A 4,983-nucleotide genomic window follows, 5' to 3' on the forward strand; every position below is an offset into this window, starting at 1 on the left:
ATTTACGACAGAAACCACACTGTAGTAATGAGAGTCGAAGGACATGGAAGCAGTGATTTAGAAGAGGATGCAGCCTATTACCGATGTTATTTGATCGGTACAATGAGCAAGTAGTAAAGGAAGACAAGGAGAAATTTGGAAAGGGAATTAATGTTAAGGGAGAATAAATAAAAATTTTGCCGCGCGGAATTAGCCGAGCAGTCTGGGCGCTGCAGTCATGGACTGTGCGGCTGGTCCCGGCAGAGGTCCGAGTCCTCCCTCGGGCATGGGTGTGTGTTTGTCCTTAGGATAATTTAGGTTAAGTAGTGTGTAAGCTTAGGGACTGATGACCTTAGCAGTTAAGTCCCATAAGATTTCACACACACAAATAAAAATTTGAGATGTGCCCATGATACTGTAATTGGGTCAGAGATAACAAAGCTGTTGGAAGAGCAGGTGAACGGAATAATAATGTCATGAAAAGAGGTTATAAGATGAATGTAACAAAAAGTAAAACAAGGGTAATGGAATGTAATGGATTAAATCAGGAGATGCTGCAGGAATTAGCAAACGAGATGCTACAACATTTTTTTTAAGCATGAGTTTTGCTATTTGGGCAGGAAAATAACTGATGATGGCCAAAGTAGAGAGAATATAAAAGTTAGACTAGCTATAAACGAATATCATTTGTGATTAATAGAAATATTTTAACATCTAATATAAATTTAAATGTTAGGAAACCTTTCTTAAGCTGTCTAGTGTATGGCCTTCTATAGAAATGGAACGTGGACAGTAAGCAGTTCAGACAGGAGCAGAATAGAAGGTTTTGAAATTTTGTGCTATAGAAGGTTGCCGAAGATTTAATTATAAGAGCAGATAGCTGATTAGGACGCACTGAAACGAAATGGTGTAAATTTACGGCCCAGCTTCGTTAAACGAATGGATGTCACATGTGAAAGTGGACAGCGGAATAAAAGAAATGAAAAAGTAGATATTTTGGCCAAGGAAGCTGTATACACTGGTTCAATAAAATATGATAAAATGCCTTATAGACAATAATCAGGGAAGACTATAACTAGGGAATGAAAATCTCCAACAGCCTTACGAAATTAGAGAGGACGCTACGCCACAGTTGCGTCAAATCTCCCTTCCCGTCCCCGGAACCAAAATTGCATACACAGCACAAACTTTATAGTGACAATGACACGAACTTCGCTTCAGTTACGCGAGATTCCGACAACATATCTATCGCCTCAACATGCTCACACCATCTTCATGTGAACGCTGCAGTGAGGAAGATATTCATCTCATTTTCTTCAGCTGTCACGGAAGGTTTCAATAAGCTACGAAATTATTACAGCATCTGATGACCTCTGGAAATGGCGTTCGTGCGATCATTAAAACTCTTTTATTAACAGAGGACAAAGAAGTGTACAAGCTCTTATACGATTTTATAACAGGAGTGAAATAAAAATATAAGAATAGAAAATTTTCTTACCTGTACGTTAAATATGTTAATTTCAATGGATGTAACAGATAATTGTCGCTTTTTATGGTGTGACGCTGGCTGTATGCCATTAAGAAAAGCCTTTCCTAAAGGAATGGATCGATTAACAGGACACATAATGAGACATAAAGGACCTTAATATGGTGATGGTATCTGTTCTTGCGGACATGTCCGAAAGAACAGATACCATCAGTGACCACGCAGCGCTCTAGAAGGAAATGATAATGAAAACAAGACGCTACGCTGTCGACAGGCGTTGATATACTTCAACGGTGACAGTTGAAAATGTATGCCCCGACTGAGACTCGAACCCGGGATTTCCTGCTTACATGGCAGACGCTCTATCCATCTGAACCACCGAGGGATTTATCGCTTGCACGCTCCCCGTGAGACCCACATTCCCAACGTAATGTCCACACAAAGACATTATACGTATTACTCGCGGCAGGGGCACTACGAATGTAGTGTGTGGACTGTAAGCTGAGAATGTGGGTCTCACGGGGAGCGTGCCTGCGATAAATCCCTGCAGTCGCACTGTCCTCTGTGCCCTCGGTGGTTCAGATGGATAGAGCGTCTGCCATGAAAGCAGGAGGTCCTGGGTTCGAGTCCCGGTCGGGGTACACATTTTCAACTGTCCCCGTTGATATATATCAACGCCCGTCAGCAGCTAATGGTATTGATTTAATTGTAATTTCATTCTAGAGAGTTGCACGGTCACCAATGGCACCTGCTCTTTCGGACATGTCCGAAAGAACAGATGCCATCTTCATATCATATATGGAGATGGTATCTGTTCTTTCGGAACAGATGCGTGTGCAGATGCATACGCATTGCCCGAACTCTTACGGGACTCCGTCAGATTGTCTGCCGCAAGTAGTGAGTGTAGTGGTTCAAAAATGGCTCTGAGCACTATGGGACTCAACTGCTGAGGTCATTAGTCCCCTAGAACTTAGAACTAGTTAAACCTAACTAACCTAAGGACATCACAAACATCCATGCCCGAGGCAGGATTCGAACCTGCGACCGTAGCGGTCTTGTGGTTCCAGACTGCAGCGCCTTTAACCGCACGGCCACTTCGGCCGGCCTGAGTGTAGTGGACAGGGGCACAACGAATGTAGTGTGTGGACATTAAGTTGGGAATGTGGGTCTCACAGGGAGCGTGCCTGCGATAAATCCCTGCAATCGCACTATCCTCTGTGCCCTCGGTGGCTCAGATGGATCAAGTGGCTCTGAGCACTATGGGACTTAACTTCTGAGGTCATAAGTCCCCTAGAACTTAGAACTACTTAAACCTAACTAACCTAAGGACATCACACACATTCATGCCCGAGGCAGGATTCGAACTTGCGACCGTAGCGGTCGCACGGTTCCAGACAGTAGCACCTACAACCGCTCGGCCACCCCGGCCGGCTGGCTCAGATGGATACAGCGTCTGCCATGTAAGCAGGAGATCCCGGGTTCGAGTCCCGGTCGGGGCACACATTTTCAACCGTCCCCATTGATGTATATCAACGCCTGTTGACAGCGTAGGTTCTTGATTTAACTATCATTTCATAAAGGAACTTGGTCAGGATAGATTGGCTTGGAGTTTTGTTTCAAACCATTGTTTGGAATGGAGACCACAACAACATTTCGTGCTGTGTATTTGAAATTAGCAGCAGGTCGTGTTTCCAGCCTTACCAAGCCGGCTACTGTTGCATTTGTGCTTGGATCGGGGGAAGTAGTCAGCGGTATTTGTGGCGCTGTTGGCAGAACTCTGAGCAGGGATGAGGCAGATGGCGTGGGAGCTTCGGCTTAGATTGACGAACGGGCGAGCCGGGCAGAGATGTCGAACCCTGGACTAAGAGCGGCGGCGCGCGGCGGATTTCTTTTCGGTGGCGGCAAGGCAGGCTATCCGGGATTATCTCGCGGACAGCAGCTGCCGTTCTGATGCCGTGCGAGCGCTAATGGTGGCCGTCGTGGAGGCGAAAGGAAAACTGGACGAGTGCAGCCAATTCATGGGGAGCCAGGAACGAGTAGCCTTCTCCAAGCTGATACACCAAGGAGCTGTCTACGGGAGATCACCGTGTACACAAACAACCAGGGGCGATTTATGTCTTTCCGGAACGAGATGGAGGTGATTCCAGGAACAGACAGGAGTTCTAGGTTACAAGAGTAGCACTAACTGGATCCCTTAGTGGCCGACAGCAGTATTTTGGTCTATTGAGTAACGCAACATAGCCTATAGTGAAGAACACAGGCTGGACATTGAGTGTGCCGGATTATCAGTAATGTTACGCAAGGAAGTCCAGTGCGTACAAGGCATTATGTTACGGTTATTGTGTGGTAACACGCTGAGGATTCAGATGTTTTCTTTACAAGCGAAAGCTATACTGGTTTTGCTGTTTATACGCCGTGAGCATGCCTGCATCTGTATGTGCCACTGCACAGGTGATCTTGTTATTATTATACTATGAGCACAACTGACTCTGTTTATGCCATTTTGTCAGAAATTATCATGTTTTTCAAATGGTTCAAATAGCTCTGAGCCCTGTGGGTCTCACAGGGAGCGTGCAAAGGATAAGTCCCTGCAATCGCACTATCCTCTGTGCCCTCGGTGGCTCAGATGGATCAAGTGGCTCTGAGCACTATGGGACTTAACTTCTGAGGTCATCAGTCCCCTAGACATAGAACTACTTAAACCTAACTAACCTAAGGACATCACACACATCACTGCCCGAGGCAGGATTCGAACCTGCGACCGTAGCAGTGGCGCGGTTCAGGACTGAAGCGCCTAGAACCGCTCGGCCACAACGTCCGGCTCTTGTTTCTTACCCTGCAAGAGTGATCTGTTTTGTATGTCGTATTGTACAGAAAATTATACTGACAGATTTGCTTAGGTAGCCCAGTAGTTGGTTGATACTAACTTTGCCTGAGTGACTAGTTGGTGATGGGAGTGTTCACTGATACATATTTATTTGAGTGATAATATGAGTAGCCTTAATTAAGTCAGAGAGTTGGTTTACTTTTTGTTGTTCTATAGTTAATTGTATTAGCTAATTTTGTTCTCGTCTTCATGGTTTTGGCCAGGTGTCATATTATGTTACCATTTATTGTTGTGGGCCCAATTCCGTCTGCAGAGCGAAATCTTTTGAATTTTGTTTTCATTGTACTAAAGATTTTTTCTCTTATTTTCCTGTTGAGTCCAGCCTTCAAGAACTGTACTGGGCTGTAAACTGAGTAATGTTTGTCGTCATTTCTCCGTTGTCAAGCAGAATATTCTATTTTTAATAAATTAATTTTTAAATTTTAGCCTACAGTTACACAACACCAGCCCCAATTCCACTCCTCCCAAATCCAGCGCTTCAGTGTGTTTCTGAAGATGCCCTTGGAATTTGTTATTGTAAATATAATGGTACCAACGTATTGACGTTCTTGCTATAAGAACCAAATGGAAAATTCGAAAAAAATTTCAGAATGATTAATGAATATTTTCACTATGTTAATAATAACTAATA

The 4,983-nt window shown here is 44.3% G+C and overlaps 1 non-coding gene across 1 annotated transcript; it reads left to right on the forward strand.

The window, feature by feature from the left end:
- Positions 1-2,031: 2,031 nt before the first annotated feature.
- On the forward strand, positions 2,032-2,106 carry Trnas-uga (transfer RNA serine (anticodon UGA)). Its single transcript has one exon. It is a non-coding gene; the product is annotated as a tRNA-Ser (tRNA).
- The last annotated feature ends 2,877 nt before the right edge of the window (positions 2,107-4,983 follow it).

This window comes from Schistocerca serialis, chromosome 8 (assembly GCF_023864345.2).
Source record: "Schistocerca serialis cubense isolate TAMUIC-IGC-003099 chromosome 8, iqSchSeri2.2, whole genome shotgun sequence".
NCBI lineage: Eukaryota > Metazoa > Arthropoda > Insecta > Orthoptera > Acrididae > Schistocerca > Schistocerca serialis.